The 21,321-nt window shown below is 47.3% G+C and overlaps 1 non-coding gene across 1 annotated transcript; it reads left to right on the plus strand.

Annotated features, from left to right (window-relative positions):
* Positions 1–7,102: 7,102 nt before the first annotated feature.
* Positions 7,103–7,208, plus strand: LOC144609765 (U6 spliceosomal RNA). The gene has a single exon (XR_013549360.1). It is a non-coding gene; the product is annotated as a U6 spliceosomal RNA (small nuclear RNA).
* The last annotated feature ends 14,113 nt before the right edge of the window (positions 7,209–21,321 follow it).

The raw sequence follows: 21,321 nt of genomic DNA on the forward strand, positions 1-21,321 counted from the left end.
GAAGGGGTAGGGAGGGGGAGCGGAGGGATGTGGAGGGGAGGAGGGAGGAAGGAGGGAGGGAGGAGGGGGGAGGGAGGGGTTAGGGGTAGGAGAAGGATATGGGGGGTTGTGGGGGATGGAGTGGAGGGGGGGATGGAGTGGGTGGGGACGGGAGGGGAAGTGGGATAGGGAGGGGAAGGGGGGGGAGGGGAGAGGGGAAGTGGAGAGGGGAAGGGGAGAGGGGAAGGGGAGGGGAAGGGGAAGGGGAGGGGAAGGGGAGGGGAGGGGAAGGGAAGGGGAAGGGGGACGGGAAGGGGAACGGGGAGGGGGGAGGGAGGGTGAGGGGTTAGGGTGGGAGAAGGATATGGGGGGTGGAGGTGGATGGAGTGGGGGGGACGGAGTGGGGGTGAAGGGAGGGGGAAGGGAAGGAGGGGGAGCAGAGGGAGGAGGGAGGGAGGAGGGGGACCGGAGGGAGGAGGGAGGGAGGAGGGGGAGCGGAGGGAGGAGGGAGGGAGGAGGGGGAGGGACGGGTTAGGGGTGGGAGAAGGATATGGGGGGGTTGTGGGGGATGGAGTGGAGGGGGGGATGGAGTGGCGGGGAGTGGTGGGGAAGGGGGAGGGGAAGTGGGATGGGAAAGGGGAAGGGGAGGAGAAGGGGGGAGGGGAAGGGGGAGGGGAAGGGGGAGAGGAAGGGGGAGGGGAAGGGGGGAGGGGAAGAGGAGGGGAGGGAGGGGTTAGGAGTGGGAGAAGGATATGTGGGGTTGTGGGGGATGGAGTGGAGGTTGGGTGGAGTGGGGGGGAGGGGAAGGAGGGGGAAATGGGGGAGGAGAGGGTTCTGCACCAATGAAGCAGAGGTTTGGGCCCAACAGGTCCACTTGGTCTAGTCCCTGTTAAATCTTTGCCCCCTCACCTTAACCCTACATCCTCTGGTCCTCGATTCCCCTACTCTGGGCAAGAGACTGTGTGCCATGATCACATTGAATGGCGGTGCTGGTTCGAAGGGCCGAAGGGCCTACTCCTGCACCAATTGTCTATTGTCTATTGCATTTACCCGGTCTATTCCTCTCATTATTTTACACTGCTCTACAAGATCACCACTCTACCTCCTGCGCTTGAACGAATAATCTCCTCGCCTGTGCAAGCTCTTGAGGCCTGGCAACATCCTGGTAACTGTTCCCTGCACTTGCCTTTCGGTATCTCTAGTGTTCCCCCTCCCCCCGGTTCCGGGTCTCGACCCGAAACGTCGCCCATTCATTTTCTCCAGAGACGCTGCCTTTCCCCACCGAGTTACTCTGGCACTCTGTGCCCGATCCCAGCTCAACAGGGCGGCATGGTGGCGCGGCGATAGAGTTGTCGCTTTGCAGCGAATGCAGCGCCGGAGACTCAGGTTCGATCCTGACTACGGGCGCCGTCTGTAACGGAATTTGTACGTTCTCCCCGTGACCTGCGTGGATTATCTCCAAGATCTCCGGTTTCCTCCCACACTCCAAAGACGTGCAGGTATGTAGGTTAATTGACTGGGTAAAATGTAAAAAATTGCCCCTGGTGTGTGTAGGATAGTGTTAGTGTGCGGGGATCGATGGGCGGCGCGGACCCGGTGGGCCGAAGGGCCTGTTTCCGCGCTGTATCTCTAAAGAAAAAAACGTCCTTCCAGCAGCAGGGTGGCCAAAACTGGACGCAACGCTCTTTAACATTGCGGGCTCGCCAATGTCCTGTGAGGTTCCCTGGTCCATGCGCGTGAAAGAGCACAGTTGCAAGACAGAGGAACAGGCGCAGCGGTCGAGTTGCCCGCTCACAACGCCAGAGACCCCAGCTCAATGCTGACCACGGGTGCCTTTTGTACGTTCTCCCTGTGACCTGCGTGGGATTTCTCCGGGTGCTCCGGTTTCATCCCACACTCCAAAGGCAGGTTTGTCGTCTGATTGGCTTCTGGTCATTGTAAATTGTGCCTAGTGTGTGCAGGATAGTGTTAGTGTGCGGGGATCGCTGGGCGGCGCGGACTCGGTGGGCCGAAGGGCCTGTTTCCGCTCTGTTTCTCTAAACTAATCGGTCTGAAGAAGTATAAGAAAATAACTGCAGATGCTGGTACAAATCGAAGGTGTTTATTTCATAAAATGCCGGAGTCACTCAGCGGGTCAGGCAGCATCTCGGGAGAAAAGGAATGGGTGACGTTTCGGGTTGAGACCCCTCTCTCGACCCTAAACTTTTTCAGGCAGAGAGTTGTGAATCTGTGGAATTCTCTGCCTCAGAAGGCAGTGGAGGCCAATTCTCTGAATGCATTCAAGAGAGAGCTAGATAGAGCTCTTTAGGATAGCGGAGTCAGGGGGTATGGGGAGAAGGCAGGAACGGGGTACTGATTGAGAATGATCAGCCATGATCACATTGAATGGCGGTGCTGGCTCGAAGGGCCGAATGGCCTCCTCCTGCACCTATTGTCTATTGTCCATTGAAACGTCAGCCATTCCTTCGCTCCTGAGATGCTGCCTGACCCGCTGAGTTACTCGAGCATTTTGTGAAATAAATACCTTCGGTCTGAACAAGGGTCTCGACCCGAAACGTTACCCATTCCTTCTCTCCTGAGATGCTGCCTGACCTGCTGAGTTACTCCAGCATTTTGTGTCTACCTTCTCGAAACTAAACACTGATTACTTCGGGTCTGGGGTGCTGTGCCTGTTCTGCCCAACACACGTCACAGAGCTGTACAGCACATTACAGGAAACAGGCCTGGATAGAGGGAATGAATGACACTTCGGGTCGAGGCCCTTCTTCAGATTGAGCTCAGTGTGAAGAAGAGTATCGACCCGAAACGGCACCCATTCCTTCTATCCAGAGATGCCGGCTGTCCAGCTGAGTTACTCCAGCATTTTAGTTCAATTTTCGGTGTAAACCAGCATCCGCTGTTCCTTTCTGCACACGAAAGGTTACCCATCCCATCTTGGGAAATTATGAATGGAATCTTCCTCCTTGCACCAAGCTGACGTACTAAATTATCTTAACTCACTGTAGATAAAAAATCGTAATAATTTTTATGGCATAAACAAATGTTTACTTCAGATTTACAGCGCTGAAATGGGCTCTTGGGCCCAACGAGTCCGTGCCGTCCAGCCATCCCTGCACACTCACACTATCCGATACGCAGTAGGAACCAGGACCAGTCTCACCCGACTATTGCGACCCTATTAGTATTGTATTTATTAAAATAAGATATAGATATGCTGCGTGGATATAGGCTCTTCAGCCCAATGAGCCCACGTCGACCAGCGATCACTCCGTACACTATCCCACACCGATGATCTATCCTACCGACAAACCTATCCTATCTGCCGCTACTCCACAGTGCCACAGAAGCTACCTTCTACATTATACTGGAATAATTAACAGCCTCGTCTACGTTCCCTCCTACTACAGTCCTTTGCAACCATCTGTTTTCAATGTTAGCCTGAGAAAATAGTTCAAACAATACCTGGTGGAACAACTCACTGACTGGAAAGGTCACCTTATCTGATTAACCACTGCCAAGTCCTCGATTAAGTAAGTGATAAAATGATGTAAAATGCGGGATCAGGCACGATGGCAGAGCGTTTGCCAGAGCTTAAAGCGTTCAATCTCACGGTGTAGGAGGGGTAGCAGAAGGAGCAGTCAATGTATCACACCCCGGTCTTTCTTTCCCTGCGCCCTTTGCGAGACTGGTACAGAGTTTGAAAGCGCGCACCACCAGACTCAGGAACAACTTTTTTCCTGCCTTTTATCAGGCTCTTGAACCATAAGCTCGGGTACTGTCCGATACAGGTCTACCCCATTGAGGACATTGGACTTTGTCCATGGTCCATCCATTCGCTAGGGTACTGACCAATTCACCTCTAAACAATTGCAGACATTGGGCTTTATCAATGGAACTGATGTGGTGCAACGCCAAGAAGTGCTTGAATAGTTCATTAATTATTTAGTACGGGTGTCAGGGGTTATTGGGAAAAGGGAGGCGAATGGGGTTGCGAAGGAATGAAAGATCAGCCATGATGGAATAGCAGAGTAGACTCCGCCCCCACCTCAACGAGTACCGAATCCGCCACGATTTAGATCTCTTCTTCCATCGCCTCCGGCTCCGTGCCTTTTTTTTAATAGGAAGGAGTCCTCACCACCCAGAGATGATCCCTTCTCACGTCGCCACCTGTCCACCTCCTATTGGACTCCCCGGATGGTATTCTACCTTGTTTAGACCTTTTCATTTCCAACTGCAGGCGGGACATCAGCCGCCTCAACTTTTCCTCTCCCCTTACTTACTCTAACCTCTGCCCCCCCCAAGGTACAGCCCTCCTTAACTTTGTCGCCCGTAGAAACATGGCGATACTTGTGCACTGCCTAGGTGAGGTCTGCTGTATGATTCAGTTCAGTAAGTTCAATTCAGTTTAGTTTATAGTCATGTCACGTGCACTAAGGTACAGTGAAAATATTTCGTTTTTACCCCGTTATATGAAAAATAATGCATTTCACTGAACAAGTGTGTGAGTGTGTGTGATCGTGGCGATTTAGACGCAAGATTCCCTTGCCCAGAGTAGGTGAATCTAAGACCAGAGGACATCGGTTTAGGATGAAGTTGAAAAGATTTAATGGGAATCTGAGGGGATACTTTTTCACACAAAGAGTGGTGGGTGTGTGGAACAATCTGCCAGAGGAGGTCGTTGAGTCTGGGACTATCCCAACATTTAAAAAACAGCTAGGCAGGTACATGAATAGGACATGTTTGGAGTGATATGGACCAAAGGCCGACAGGTTGGCCGGTGTGGGTAAGTTGGGTCCAAAGGCCTGTTTCCACGTTGTATCACTCTATGCCTATTACTCTATGACTATGACGCTTGTGTACTGCCTAGGTGAAATCTGCATGATGTTACTGGGTTGTATGCAAAAAAAGCAGTCCAGTTCACTTCAGTTTAATATCACGTGTACGAGGTACTGTGAAAAGCATCTGGTGAATGCTATCCATCCAGAAGAAAGACAATACCTGATTACAATCGAGCCATTCCCGGTTCAGTTTCATTCAGTTTCAGTTTAGTTTAGATGGAGAGCATGGAACCAGGCCCTTCCACCCAACGAGTCTGCACCGGCCAGCGAACCCCGCATATTAACACTGTCCTACACACACCAGGGTCAATTTACATTAGATTTTGGTACATGAAAAGGGAATAATATTTAGTGCAAGTTCAAGCCAGTAAAGTCCAATCAAGGATAGTCTGAGGATCACCAACGAGGGTGATAATAGTTCGGGACTGCTCTCTGGTTGTGGTAGGTTGATTCAGTTGCATGATAACACACATTCACACAGACAGCACCCGAGGTGCGGATGGAACCTGGGTCTCTGGAGCTATGAGGCTGCGGCTCTACCCGCTGCGCCACCGTGCCACATCCTTGTACCATTTCTCACTTCTACCCCCTCTGCTCCAAAAATGAGATGAATCTCCTCATGAATGTAACTTTATTACATGGATAGGACAAATTTGGAGGGATATGGGCCAAACGCGGGCAGTTGGGATTAGTTTTGCTGGGACATTTTGGTCAGTGTGTGCAAGTTGGGCCGAAAGGCCTGTTTCCACACTGTATCATTCTAGAAGCAATGACAACAGGTGCAGAAGTAAGCCATTCGGCCCTTCGAGCCAGCACCACCATTCAATATGATCATGGCTGATCATCCAAAATCAGTACCCCGTTCCTAATTTCCCCCTGCCTGATCTCTTTACCCCAAGAGCTAAATGTAACTCTCCCTTGAAAACATGCTGTGAATTATCCTCCACTCCCTTCTGTGGCGGAGAATTCCACAGATTCACAACTCTCTGGGTGAAAAAGTTTTTCTCATCTCTGTCCCAAATGGCCTACCCCTTATTCTTAAACAAGTGTGTGTACGAAAGTTTTAATGTGGAGGGATCGTTGGTCAAATGGCATGATTCCGTGCTGCATCTCTAAACTAAACTAAACTAAACTAAACTAAACTAAACTAAACTAAACTAAACTAAACTAAACTAAACTAAACTAAACTAAACTAAACTAAACTAAACTAAACTAAACTAAACTAAACTAAACTAAACTAAATTAAACTAAACTAAACTAAACTAAACTAAACTAAACTAAACTAAACTAAACTAAACTAAACTAAACTAAACTAAACTAAACTAAACTAAACTAAACTAAACTAAATTAAACCAAACTAAATTAAACTAAGAGCATGGAGCCTGCCACTATAACTGATGTCTGGCAGCACTTCATTTAAATCCACTGTAATAAAACGCTTCAGCAGGTGGGTTATGTAGTGAATCATCTTTTACCCCAGAAGTGACCTGGATCTGCTTCAGTTGGCCCACGTCAGGTCGGCAGCAGATACGATCTCACCAGCTCTCCACTCTGTTCTGGACCATCTAGATAACAGGAACACATAATTCAAGCTGTTGTACATCTTGGTGGCACGGTGACGCAGAGGTGGAGTTGCTGCCTTACAGCCCCCAGAGCGTCTTCTTCGATCTGTCATTTTCACATGCTACACTTAAATATCTCTAGTCTCCCTCACCCCTGTCTATCAGTCAGAACGAGGGTCTTGACACGAAACGTCACCTATTCCTTCTCTCCAGAGATGCTGCCTGTCCCGCTGAGTAACTCCAGTATTTTCAGTCGACTCGGGTTCGAACCTATCTGCGGGTGTCGCTTGTACGCAGTTTGTCCGTTCTCCCTGTGACCAAAGATGGACGCAAAAAACTGGAGTTACTCAGCGGGTCAGACAGCATCTCTAGAGAGAAAGTATATGTGACGTTTCGGGTCGTGATCCTTTTTCAGACTGGGAGTCAGGGGAAAGGGAAACGAAAGATATAGTCGGTGATGTAGAGAGAGAGAGAGAACAAATAAATGAAAGGTATGCAAAAAAGTAAGATGATAAAGGAAACCGTGTGAGCTGTGGCCTAGGTGAAAACAGGTATAGCCAATGATACGAGCATTGACAGTTCCTTTGGACAGGATAGTGCTAGTGCAAAGGGATCGCTGGTTGGCCAGGATCAGGTGGGCCAAAGGGCCTGTTTCCACACCGTATCTCTTTCAAAAAATCAACTTGCCTGCTCAGCTTTCAACGACATCACTCGAAACACTTGCTGCTCGCTTTGGCAGCACAAATACTAAAATCGTAATAATGCAGAGAACATTAACATGTTCCCACGCAAGGATTTCGCGCAGATTTGTGCAGCGTTACATATTTTCATGGGCGGCTCACTAAAGCAGCTGGTAAACCGGCAGAGACCTGGGTTCGATCCTGACCTCGGGTGTTGTCTCTGTGTGTGTGTGGAGTTTGAACATTCTGCCTGTGACCCGTGTGGGATTCCTGTGGTTCCTCCGGTTTCCTGAAAAGTGGTAGTTTGTTAATTATTAGGTTTATTGTTGTCACGTGTACCAAGGTCCAGTGTAAAAGATTGTTCAGCATGCTAACCAAATAGATCAGATCCACCGTACATAGATAGGCAATAGACAATAGAGAATAGACAATAGACAATAGGTGCAGGAGGAAGCCATTCGGCCCTTCGAGCCAGCACCGCCATTCAATGTGATCATGGCTGAGCATTCTCAATTAGTACACCGTTCATGACTTATTCCCATACCCCTAACTCCGCTATCCTTAAGAGCTCTATCGAGCTCTCTCTTGAATGCATTCAGAGAATTGGCCTCCACTGCCTTCTGAGGCAGAGAATTCCACAGATTCACAACTCTCTGACTGAAAAAGTTTTTCCTCATCTTGGTTCTAAATGGCCTACCCTTATTCTTAAACTGTGGCCCCTTGTTCTGGACTCCCCAACATTGGGAACATGTTTCCTGCCTCTAACGTGTCCAACCCCTTAATGATCTTATACGTTTCGATAAGATCTCCTCTCATCCTTCTAAATTCCAGTGTATGCAAGGCTAGTGGCTCCAGTCTTTCAACTTATGACAGTCCCGCCATTCCGGGAATTAACCTAGTAAACCTACACTGAACGACCTCAATGGCAAGAATACCCTTCCTCAAATTTGGAGATCAAAACTGCACACAGTACTCCAGGTGCAATCAAGTTAAGTACAATAGGTAGAGCGAAGGAGAAGATACTGTGTGACGAACATAGTTCATAAGTTCACAAGTTATGGGAGCGGAATTATGCCATTCAGCCCCTCAAGTATACTCTGCTATTCAGTCACGGCTGATCTGTCTTTTCCCCCCTCAACCCATTAGCCTTCCTTCCCCAGATAATCCCTGAAACCAGTACTAATCAATTAATCAACTAATGAAGCACTTCTTAGCGCTGTGGCACATCAGTTCCATAGACCAACTATACTGTCTGCAATGGGGTAGAGGTGAATTGGACAGTACCCTAGCTAATGGATGGACCACAGACAAAGTCCAATGTCCTCAATGGGGTGGACGTGTATCGGACCCTAGCAGATGGATGGACCGTTCCTGAGTTTGGTGGTGCCTGCTTTCAAACTCTGTACCATTCTCGCAAATGGTGCAGGGAAAGAAAGAAAGACCGGGGTGTGTGAGACAAGACTTTAGATGCATGGACTGCTCCTTCTACTCGCCCTCCTAAATTGTGAGCTTGGACGCTTTAACCTCTGGCAAACGTTTTGCCATCGTGCCTTATCCAGCAATTTTCAGCCTTTTATTGCTTTTTTGATCGAGAACTTGGCAATTGCCGTTTATCTGATAAGGTGACCTTTCCAGTCGGTGACCTGTTCCACCAGGTATTGTTTGGAATATTTTCTCAGGCTGGTATAGAAATCAGATGGTTGCAAAGGGCTGTAATAGAAGGGAACCTATACAAGGCTGTTACTTATTCCTGTGCAATGTAGAAATTAGCTTCGGTGGCACGGTGGAACAGCGGCAGATCGGATAGGTTTATAGGTAGTATAGTCTATGGGTGTAGGATAGGTCGACGTGGGCTCAACCTGCCGAAGGGCATATTTCCACGCTATATCTCGAAATACAATTCTAATAAAGACAATAATAATCGGGTCACAATAATGGGGTGAGACTGGTCCTTGTTCCTAGTGTATGTCGGACAGCGTGAGTGTGCGGGGATCGCTGGTCGGCGCGTACTCGATGAGCCCAAGAGCCTGTTTCCGCATTGTATCTCTAAACTAAACTGAATTTTACATTTCTTTATGACTTCTATAATTTATTAAACAATTTTATCCATAGTGAGATAAGAAAATTTACTGAGACAGCTTAATGTAAGGAGGAAGATTCCATTCATAGTTTCCTAAGATGGGATGGGTAATCTTTCTTGTGCACGAAGGAACTGCATATGCTGCTTTACACCGAAAATTGACACAAGATGATGGAGTAAATCAGATGGACAGGCAGCAGCTCTGAGTAGAAGGAATGGGTGCCGTTTCGGGTCGAGACCCTCCTTCAGACAGAGCTCAGTCTGAAGAGCTGGTCTCGCCCCTAAATGTCACTCAATCCTTCTACTCAGAGATGCTGCCTGCCCCGCTGAGTTACTGCAGCATTTTGTATCGTATTTGGGTAACCTTTCTTGCTGAACCTTTCCATGTGCTTGAATAAATACACTTGGAAATTTTCGGGTTGAGAGGGTATGAACTATAGTCAAGTCAAGTCAAGTCAAGTCAAGTCAAGTCAATTTTATTTGTATAGCACATTTCAAAACAACCCACGTTGACCAAAGTGCTGTACATCAGTTCAGGAACTAAGAAACGAACATACAATGGCACACAAACATAACAACACATACATAAACAGTTTACAGCGCCCCCTCAGATGGCCTCAAACGCTACGGAGTAGAAATAGGTTTTGAGCCTGGACTTAAAGGAGTCGATGGAGGGGGCAGTTCTGATGGGGAGAGGGGTGCTGTTCCACAGTCTCGGAGCTGCAACCGCAAAAGCGCGGTCACCCCTGAGCTTAAGCCTAGACCGCGGGATAGTCAGTAGCCCCAAATCGGCCGACCTGAGGGACCTGGAGATAGAATGGTGGGTTAGAAGATTTTTGATATGGGGGGGGGGGGCAAGCCCGTTTAGGTCTTTGTATGTGAATAGGAGGAGCTTGAAGTTGTTTCTGTACCGTACTGGGAGCCAGTGGAGAGAGGCCAGAATCGGGGTGATGTGGTCCCTTTTACGGGTACCGGTCAGGTGTCTCGCTGCGGCGTTTTGGACCAATTGCAGGCGGGACAGGGGTGATTGGCTGATCCCATTGTATAGGGAGTTGCAGTAGTCTTGGCGGGAGGAAAAGAATGCGTGAATGAATTTTTCAAAGTCGTCAAATTGGAGGAATGGTTTGATTTTAGCTATGGCACGAAACTGGAAGAAGCTGGCTTTACGAAACTGTTGAATTGCTTGTCAAACTTTAATGCAGAGTCAAATATCACGCCAAGGTTTTTGACATGCGGTTTGACTAGGGAGGATAGGCTTCCAAGGATGCCTGTTATCGTTTTGATGGAGTCGTGGGGAGCGGGGGGGGGGGCGAATAGGATGACCTCAGACTTGGTCTCGTTTAGTTGAAGGAAGTTCTGTGCCATCCAACATTTTATGTCCTCAAGGCAGTGCATGAGGCTGATTAAATTTGGCAGGTTGTTGGGTTTCAGGGGGAGATAAAGCTGCGTGTCATCCGCATAGCAGTGGAAAGAAATGCCTCGCCTTTGAATGATTTGGCCGATGGGGAGCATGTATAGAGAGAAGAGAATGGGGCCTAGGATGGAGCATTGTGGTACCCCGCAGAACACCGCTAGCTGGGGAAGAGGAATAGTTGCCTATGTTGATGGAGAAACTCCTATTTTTGAGGTAGGAAACGAACCATCTCAGGGCAGTGCCATCAACGCCAATCCCGTACCGGAGACGTTCAATAAGGATGGTGTGATCCACTGTATCGAACGCTGCGCTGAGGTCGACAAGGAACAAGCTTGCACAGTCGCCGGTGTCGATGGCGAGAAGCAGGTCATTGTGTACCTTCAACAAGGCAGATTATGTGCTGTCGTGGGCCCTGAAACCTGACTGGAAACTTTCCATGATGGTATTTCGTTGTAGGTAAGGCAGTAATTGATTTAGAATTGCCTTTTCAAGGACTTTTGATAGGAATGGCAGTTTGGAAATGGGTCTGTAGTTGCTAGGCAAGGTGGGGTCTAGGTTGGGTTTTTTCAGGAGGGGCTGGACCACCGCGTGCTTGAAACAGGTTGGAACAGTGCCAGTGGCCAGATAACCGTTGATGATAGAGAGGATGCTGGGACCGGCTATTGCAATGAGATTCTTCAAAAGGGCAGTGGGGACAGCGTCAAGGGGCAGGTTGCAGATTTCATAGTGGAGACAAGCTTTGCAAGGGAGGATAGAGTAACGGTTTGGAAACAGTCCAATGTAGATGAATAGACCAGTGAGACAGCTAGGTCACGGGTGGAAGGGGAAATATTCATTCTAATGTTCTCAAATTTACTAGTGAAACATTTAGAGAATTCTTCGCACTTAGCAGGGGACCCAAATAAGCTTGTACTGGGGGCGGGACAGATGACAGAGGTAATAGTGCGAAATAGGACCTTGAAATTATGAGAGTTTTTGGAGAAAAGGTCGGAAAAATATTGTGCTCTCACAGACTCTACTGCTTCCTGGTATTTGAGATGATTGTTTCTCAGAATTTCGAAGGAAATGTGAAGCTTATCACATTTCCACCTCCGTTCTGATTTTCTGCACTCCCTTCTTAGGGCTCTGGTGGTGTCATTGAGCTAAGGCCGACCCTTGGGCTTAGGCTTTTTCATTTCAAGAGGAGCAACAGAATCCAGGATGGAAGAGTAAGTGATATTAAATAAAGAGATGAGATCCTCAGTGCTGAGATGGGGGGAGAAGCCTCAATAGTGCAGATGTTGGAGGCAGCTATGAGAGCCTCACAGAACTTACTGGCAGTCAATGAGTTTATGTAGTGGGAGTAACGAACAGGGAGATGAGATTTGGCGGGAGAGAAAGGCAGAGATGCATGAAAAATAATAGCGCTGTGATCCGACCGACAAGCCTCAATAAGTTCAATATTGCAGATTGGGAAACCGGACGATAACACTCGGTCGAGTGTGTGGCCTAGCTTGTGAGTGGGTCCAGTGGTAAGTAGAGTCAGATTCAAGGACTCAACCAGGGGCATAAATTCACTCACAAGAGGCTTAGTAGGACAGCAAACATGAATGTTAAAATCACCAAGAATCATGACCCGGTCAAATTTGGGCAAAATGTTAGAGATAAGATCATCAAATTGGGTGATGAAGTCCTTATGCATTTTTGGTGGGCGATACACAAGAACAATTAGGAGGGGATAGGCTAGGCCTACTTTAATTTGTTGCACCGCGAAACTGGAGAAATGATCATCGTTCAGGAGGCGGCCATTGAAATGTTTCTTAAACACAGTGACTAGGCCCCCACCGCGCCCGGAGAGCCTAGGTGAGCTGAAGAAGTTACAGTCATCAGGACAGTGTTCCACGAGTGGAGCAAGCTCACCACGGTTAGGCCAGGTTTCTGTGACCAGTAAGAATTCCAATCTACGGGTGGTAACGAAATCGTTGAGGATGAAGGTCTTTTTCGGTAAAGATCTTGCGTTAATCAGGGCCACTTTAGCAGGGAAGCAGGTGAGCTTTGGTCTGGTAGCGGCGCTCACGCCAGCGGGCCGAGGTTCATGAAGACCACGCCGGTGCGCTTCACAGATGGCCTTGCTGGGAGCCCGGGGACCGGGATGATCGGTCGAAGAGAGGCATACCTGAGCTCGAGGGAGCGCTGGTGGATGGAGCGGTAAGGCCGAACATGTCCGACCTCGCAGCGCTGGGCGAGGTAGGCCGATGTTGGGCGAGCGCGGGCGAGGTTCTTCAGCTTTTCCGAGGCGCCCGCGCGTTTACTCCGCCTCCTAGCGCGGTTCGTACGGCTATGGCTGTAACGCTGGGGCCGCGCACCTACCGGGAGTTGATCGAGGAGCGATCTCTGGGAGAAGCTTTGTCCGGGACCTGGAATGATGAAGTCGACGACGGAGGCTCGGATGTTCAGCCGTGTTAGGCGTTCGGAGACCAAGGTGACTTGCCGAACACACGGTGAGCGACGACGGGCAGCCAAACACAAAGCGGCGGCCATCTTACATGAGAACTACACGAAGAGGTTGGACAAAGTTGGATTCTTTTCTCTGGAACGCCGGAAGTTGACGGGAGACCTGATAGAAGTAATTCAAATTATGAAAGGCACAGATATGGTAGAGAGTCAGAAACATTTATTCCCCAGGGTGGAAATGTTACAGACTAGCGGGCTACAGATTAAAGGGAAGAGGGGTAAAGCTTAAATGAGATGAGCGGGGTAAGGTTTTATTAATACAGAGGGTGGCGGGTGCCTGAAACGAGCCTGATAGGATGGTAGCATTTTAGAGACTTTTATAGAAGCACATGTTCGGAAGCAAGATGTTATTTACCTGGAGAGGGTCCAGCAAAGATTTACAAGGAGCTGCCAGGACTCAATGTTGCTGAGCTGCAGGGAAAAGGTGAGCAGGCTAGGACTTTATTCCTTGGAGCGCGGGGCGATGAGGAGTGATACGGTAGAAGTGCATAAAATCTTGAGAGGAATTGATAGGATATATGCGCAGTCTTTCCCCAGGGTAGGGGGATCACGAAGCAGAGGACATAGGTTTAAAGTGACGGGGGGGGGGGGGTATTTTATTGGAACCTAAGGTAGACATTTTTACACAAAGGGTGGTAATTATATGGAACGAGCTACCTAAAGTGGTAGCTGTGGCAAGTCCAACCAAAGCAACATTTATATAGCTACATGGATCCAATAGGTTTAGAGGGATTATGGGCCAAACACAGACATGTGGAACTAGTGTAGATGGAGCATGTTGGTCGGCTCGGGCACGTTGGGACGAAGGGCATGTTTCATGCTGTAATTCATGACACTATGATTCTATGACACATGCGTACGCTGACAATGAAAGGACATTCAGGGATCACGTTCAGGTAGATGAGATTAGTTTAACTTCATCATGCCCGGTATGGTCATTGTGGGTCGAAGGGCATGTTCTGTACTGTACTGATCTGTGTTTCATGTTAAAAAATCTTCTTAATAAATGAGTTTAGTTTTCTTTATTGTTAAGTGTATCGAAGTACAGTCAAAAGCTTTTGTTGTGTGCGAACCAGACAGCGGGAAGCCAATACAATCAAGCCATCCACAGTGTGCAGATACATGACAAAGGGCATAAATTGAATAACATTTAGTGCAAGATAAAGCCAGTAAAGTTCTATCAAAGATAGTCCGAGCATCTCCAAAGAGATAGATAGTAGTTCAGGAATGCACCCGTGTTGTTGGTGGGATGGCTGACAACAGCGGGGAAGAAACTGTCCCTGAAACTGGAGGTGTGTGTTTTCACACTTCTATATATCTCGCCCGATGGGAGATGAGAAAAGAGGGGTTGTGCGGCGTGAGAGTGGTCATTGATTATGCTGATGGCCAAGCTCAGGCAGCGTGAAGTTTAAATTGAGTCAATGGAAGGGATTTGGTTAGTGTGACGGTCTGGGCTGCGTCCACAATTCTTTGCAATTTCTTGCGGTCTTGGGTCGAGCTGTTGCCAAACCAAATGCTTTCGAGGGCAATCTATTTCACAATGCTGAAGTAGGAGACCCCCTCACAAATTGAAACACTGCAGCAGATCCCATCGGCAACAATTCACGAGTACTGATGGAATATTTGAAAAGGGCAAATTAAATAATGGGCTTTCGATCCTCAGATGGTTATCGCAAGTAGAAAGAAAACACAATGTTCAGCCAATTCTTTGCAAGCTCCCGCATTTGCCAAGCTTGATGCAGCAACGTAGCATGCGGGCAGTGCCAAGGGCAAGAGAGCATGAAGGCAGTTGGCACATGCGTAGCAGTCATAGAGTCATACGATGAGGAAATAGGCCCTTCATACCAACTTGCCCACACCGTCCTACAAGTCCCATCTACACTGGTCCGACCTGCCTGCTTTTAACCCATGTCCCACCAAACCTGTCCTGTCCATGTACCTGTCCATTTCTTCCTTAAACGGTGCAATCGTCCCTGCCTCAACTACAACCTCTAGCAGCTCGTTCCATGCACCCACCACTCTTTGTGTGAAAAGGCACTGCCTCAGAGTATTATGAAATATATTCCCGTTCACCAACTCTGGGCACGAGACTCTTCCTCTCATGACTGTTCCTCTATTCCTCATGAATTTGTACACCTCGTTAAGATGGCCCCTCGTCCTCCTGCATGCAAGGAATTGCAAGGAATATTGTCCAACCCTTCTCAATCACTCTCTGTAGCTGTGTCCTTCGAGTACTGGCAACATGCAGGTAAAACTTCTCTGCACCCTTTCCAACTTGACACAACCTTGCCTGTAACATGGTGCCCAGAACTGAACACAATACCCTAAATTTGACTTCATCAACGCCTTATATAACCGCGACCCCTCTGCTTTACAACACTCACCAGAGCCCGACCATTCATTATGCATGTCCTGACTATATTACACTTGAGAAAATGCAACACCACACATTTCTTGTTGTTGGAATGTAACATGGCAAATGGGACAATGGAAGAATAGGCTATAGATGTTACATTTAGTTTAGGTTTAGTTTAGTTTAGTTTAGTTTAGTTTAGTTTAGTTTAGTTTAGTTTAGTTTAGTTTAGTTTAGTTTAGTTTAGTTTAGTTTAGTTTAGTTTAGTTTAGTTTAGTTTAGTTTAGTTTAGTTTAGTTTAGTTTAGTTTAGTTTAGTTTAGTTTAGTTTAGTTTAGTTTATTTTAGTTTAGTTTAGTTTAGTTTAGTTTAGCTTGATTTAGTTGAACAAGTCCGGGTCGACCGGCGATTCCCGTACACTAACACTATCGTACACGCTAGGGGCAATTGATATATTGTCACCCGGGTCCACCCACACGGTCACAGGGAGAACGTACAATCTCTGTACAGACTGCTCCGGCAGTCAGGATCGATCCCAGGTCTCTGGCGTTGTAAGTCATTAACTCTACGGCTGCGCCACTGTGTCGCCCGAAATTTGAGATGATCTTTCCTTAACCGCAAGTTATTTGGATAAGTACATGGACAGGAAATGTTTAGATGGATATGGGACATTGCCAGACGTTTGCACAAAAGGAACTTGGCCGCCATAGACGAATTGATCTGAAGGGCCTGTTTCCGTGCTGAGTGACTCTGTGACTTAATGGATCCCTCCTGTCAACCGAACAGGTTAAATATAGATGGGCACAATAAATGCGGCTTTGGTGGCATTGGAACAACAGCCTGACGTGTGTATATTTTATTGTCCAAATGGTCCAGCACATAGTGCAGAGCCAGTGAGATCGCATTTCCCGTGATCTGTTGTGACGGTAGGCAAATTGTAGTGGGTTGACGATCATGATAGGCCGAATGGCCTAATGCTGTTCATATCACTTATGAACATAAATAAATTCATGAACCTAAACATGCATCTCCAACTCCGCCGAATTGTGCCATCTGCAAAAGGAACTGCATGTCCAGAATTGTCCATTAATATCTGTGGACAAAAGAAAGCGAAGATATAGAGAATTAACACATTTAGCACAAGAGCAGGCCCTTCAGCCCAGTATGTGTATGCCAAACATAATGCCACGGCTATCATTTAACGACCTAAAAATAATTCCTGTCCATCCATTCTTTGCACGTATATCTATATGCCTATCCAGGAGATTCTTACCTGCCTCTACCACCACCCCAGGCACCCCCCTCCCTCTGTGTAAAAAGACGTGCCACGCACATCTCTTTTAAACTTTGTCACTCTCACCTTAAAGTTATGCCATCTATTAATTGATATATTCATCGTGGGGAAAAGCTTCTGACTACACTATCAACGCCACTTATAATTTGTATATACTTCTGTCCGGTCTCGCCGCAACCTCCAGCGTTCCAGAGAAATCAATCCAAGTCTGTCCAACCTCTGCCTGTCGCTAATACCTCCCAATCCAGGCATCATTCTGGTAAAGGATCTGAAGAAAGGTCCCGACCCAAAACGTCACCCATTCTTTTTCCCCAGCAATGCTGTATGGCCGTCTGAGTTTCTCCAGCATTTTGTGTCTAATATACTGGGACATTTTCTTCCTCTTGAATGTCAAAAAACTAAGGAGCTGATTGTGGACTTTAGAAGGGCTCAACATCCAACGACGTACACGCCACTGGAAATAAATGGGGCTACTGTGGATAGGGTGAGCAGTTTTAAATACTTGAGAGTCCACATCAAAGAGGATCTGACATGGGCAACGCACATTGCCGCACTGGTAGGTAAGGCAAAGCCGCGCCTTTACCACCTTAGACAGCTGAGGAAATTCAGAGTGTCTCTGAGGATCTTTCGTTGCTTCTACTCTGGGGCTGTAGATAGCATCCTGTCTGGCAACATTATAGTCTGGTTTGGGAACAGCTCTGCCCACGACAGGATGGCGCTGCAGAGAGTAGTGCGTTCGGCAGAACGCACCATGGGAACTACACTCGCCCCCCTGCAGGACCTATACATCAGGAGATGTAGATCGACAGCGAGCAAGATTATGAGGGACCCCTGCCACCCCAGCAACGGACTGTTCCAGATGCTACGGTCAGGCAAACGCCTCCGCTGTCACGCTGTGAAAACGGAGAGGATGAGACGGAGCTTCTTCCCACAGGCCATCAGGACTGTTAACTTTTATAACTTTCATAACTCCAGGGACTAAATTTTGTCTTCTCTATATTAACTTTTATTTATATGCTGTAACTGTAATTCTTTTCTTGTGCACAATCCGCAGGCATTGCCACTTTCATTTCACTGCACATCGTGTATATGCATGTGACAAATAAACTTGACTTGACTTGTAATGGGGCGACCAGAACTGCACGCAATACTACAAATGCGGCCTCGCCAAAGCCATATAAAGCAGTAGCATGACTTTCTGATTCTTAACCCAATGCCCCAAGCCACGAAAGCAGGCCTACCATACGCCATCTTTACGTCTCGATCTACTTTTTTTGCAACTTTCAGGGAGGTATGGACTTGGACTTAAACATTCCTCTGTACATCTATGCTATTAAGTGTCATGGCGAAGATATCTGTATATATTCCCTCACATTAAACCTTTTTGACACTGAAATCATGAACACAACATAAAGTGTTGCAGGGACAACGGGCCAGGCAGCATCCATGTCGGGGTTGTAATGGTGACATTTTAGTTCGGGATTGTAGCTTGATTGTAGGAGGGGGATAAAACAAGGTGTTGGAGGAACTCAAAACATGGTTACAATCGAGCCATTCATAGTTTACAGATACATGAGAAAGGGAATAACAGGAATCATGTTTAGTGCAAGATAAAGTTCAGTAAAGTCCAGTCAATGATGGTCCGAGGGTCTCCAATGAGGTAGATAGTAGATCAGGACCGCTCTCCAGTTGCCTGTAGGATGGTTCGGTTGCATATCAACATCTGGGAAAAAAACAGTCGCTGAAGCTGGCATTATGTATTTTCACCCTTCTATACCTTTAGCCTGATGGGAGAGGGGCGAGTGAGCAGAGTGCGACTCATCCTTGATTGTGCCGGTGGCCTTGCCGAGACAGCATGATCTGTAAATGATGTCAAAGGAAGGGTGTATGATTTGTGTGATTGTCTGGGCTGCATCCCCAATTCTCTGCACTTTCTTGCTGTCTTGGATGGAGCTGTTCCGAAACCATGATGTGATGCGTTCCTCTAAATCTATCCTATCCATGTAACTATCTAAAAGTACCTGTCACAGTGAGAATTTGGAAACCTCACACACAGTGCATGAATTGCTGTCTTCCAGCGCCAGAGACATGGGTTCCTTCCTGACGATGGGAGCTGTCTGGACACAGTTTGCACGTTACTCCCCGTGACCGTGTGCGGTTTTCCCGGGCTCTCCGATTTCCTCCCACACACCAAAGATATGGATGTTTGGAGGTTACTTTGCTTTTGTAAAGACTGTAAATTGTCCCTGGTGCGTAGGATGGTGCTAGTGTATTGGGATTGCTGGTCTGCGCGGACTCTCTAAACTAAATTAAACTGCACAAATCACAGACAGCACCCAAGGTTAGGATCGAACATGGGTCTCTGTGCTGTGAGGCAGTGGCTTTACCAGCTGTGCCACCCTTCGGCAGTGCATATATCGTCTGATCAATTACATGAACAGCCAGGGGTCAATGGCTTTATTAAAGTTCAACAAGTTGGATCTAAGTGGTTGATTTCATTTCAACTGGCAGCAAACATTAAATTCTGAATCCGCTCGACCGTACTAGTAATTGCAGTTTCTTATCCATTTGACAGCCAGTACGTTACATGTTCACTCATCCCTGCCCAAGTTAGAGTCGTGAAGATTGATTGATTTTGCCAAAGGGCACGTTGCAGATGGAGCCAACTTTGTGGTCAGATGGCTCCGAGGCACATAAAAGGCCTGGTTCACACAGCACACATCACCCCGAGTCTGACAACTCACCGCGATCATGTCGTTCCTTTGTCTCCTCTTGGTGGTCCTCATTGCGGCTACCGCCGTCGGTAAGTCTTTGTTTGAGGAGGTCCCTGGATGTCAAAGATGAACGAGTTTGAGTTTAGTTTAACATCACTTGTCCCGAGACACAGTGAATAGCGTTTGTTGCGTGCTGACCAGTCAGCGGATAGACTATATATGATTACAATCGAGCCGTCCACAGTGTACAGATACAAGATGAAGGGAATAACGTTTAGTGCAAGTTGAACCCAGCAAATTCTGGTCACAGATAGTCTGTGCGTCTCCAATGAGGTGGATACTAGTTCAGAACAACTCTCTGGTTGTTTTGTAGGATTGTTATGTTGCCAAATAACAGTTGAGAAGAAACTGTCCCTGAATCTGGAGATGCGCGTTTTCATACTTCTGTACCTCTTTCCCGACGGGAGACGGTACAGGAGGAGTGGCCGGGTTGCGACTCATCTTTGATTACCTTGGTGGCATTGCTGAGGCAGCGTGAGGTGTAAATGGAGTCAATAGAAGGGAGGTTGGTTTGTGTGATGGTCTGGGCTGCGTCCACAGTTCTCTGCAATTGCTTGCGGTCATGGATGGAGCTGTTCGCAAACCAAGCTGTGATGCATCCTGATGAAATGCTTTCTACAGCGTTTCTCTGGAAATTGGTGGGCAGACGGCTGTGGATGCCACGTCAAGGGATAGTTTTAAGGTGGGTGTTGATAGATTCTTGATTAGTAAGGGTGTCAGGGTTTATGGAGCGAAAGCAGGAGGATGGGTTCGAGAGGCAAAGATTAATCAGCCATGACTGAATGACGGAGTAGACGATGGGCTGAATGGCCTAACTCTGCTCCGAGAATTTATAACTTACTACGATCTAGAATAAATCTGTTATACTGGGCAGGCATTGAATGGAAAGTGAGAAAGAAGTAGTCCACCTTGAATGAATTGCCTGAGAACAAGAACAGTGTTTTAGTATATATATATATTTATTATCAGCATCAAATTCTCTCCGTGGCATAGTTGAAGGTATTCTATTTCAGTGTCGGGATGTTAGTATTTCCTACGTGTAGATCTATTGGGAAATGGCAAGGTGGTGAAGCTTTGGGCCTGTGCTTGAAACGTGATTATTTGCACGATTTATTAAATACAATAATTACACAGTTCTGTTTATTTCACAGATTCTTTTCCATTTGGATACCGATACAGAGGTAATGTTTTTCGTTCAGTTTATGTCTCAATTTAGGAAAAACGGAATAATGGTATGTAGATTTTTTTAAACTTGCGTTTAGAACTTCTCTCTAATTTAAGGAGAGAAATTTTAACAGTGGCGCAGCTAGTCGAGTCGCTGCCTCACAGCGAGTTCGATCTGAACCTCGGGTGCTGTCCGTGCGGAGTGTGTAAGTTCTCCCTACAAACAATGCTTATTGTCATATATTTCCTCAACAGGTAAATCGTACGATGTTGGTAGCTATGGTAATTCATTTATTTCTGAATGTATTCTCCATTTATTCCTGCGTGCGGGTTTGTAGGTTACTTGATCCTCTGTAAATTGTTCCTGATGTGTTGAGATTGGATGCGGAGGTGGGATCACATAGAAGTAGTGTGAACGGGTGATCGATGTCAGAGTGGGCGTGGTGGCCCGAGGGTATGTTTCCATGCTGCATATCTAAACCTACATATCCATCACCCGATTCACGCAACAGTTATGAGTTTTGGATAGATATATTGATTCGGAAGGGCTCTGAGGGCAATGGGCCAAATGCAGGCAAACGGGGCAATTTGGAGTGCCAAGTGAAACAATATTGTCAGTCAACAAATTTTCTCCTCATCCCCGCTATAGTTTAAGCCAGGCAAAGTGCTAGATAACTGTAGACACAAGGTA

This window comes from Rhinoraja longicauda, chromosome 34 (assembly GCF_053455715.1).
Source record: "Rhinoraja longicauda isolate Sanriku21f chromosome 34, sRhiLon1.1, whole genome shotgun sequence".
In the NCBI taxonomy this organism is placed as follows: Eukaryota; Metazoa; Chordata; class Chondrichthyes; order Rajiformes; family Arhynchobatidae; genus Rhinoraja; species Rhinoraja longicauda.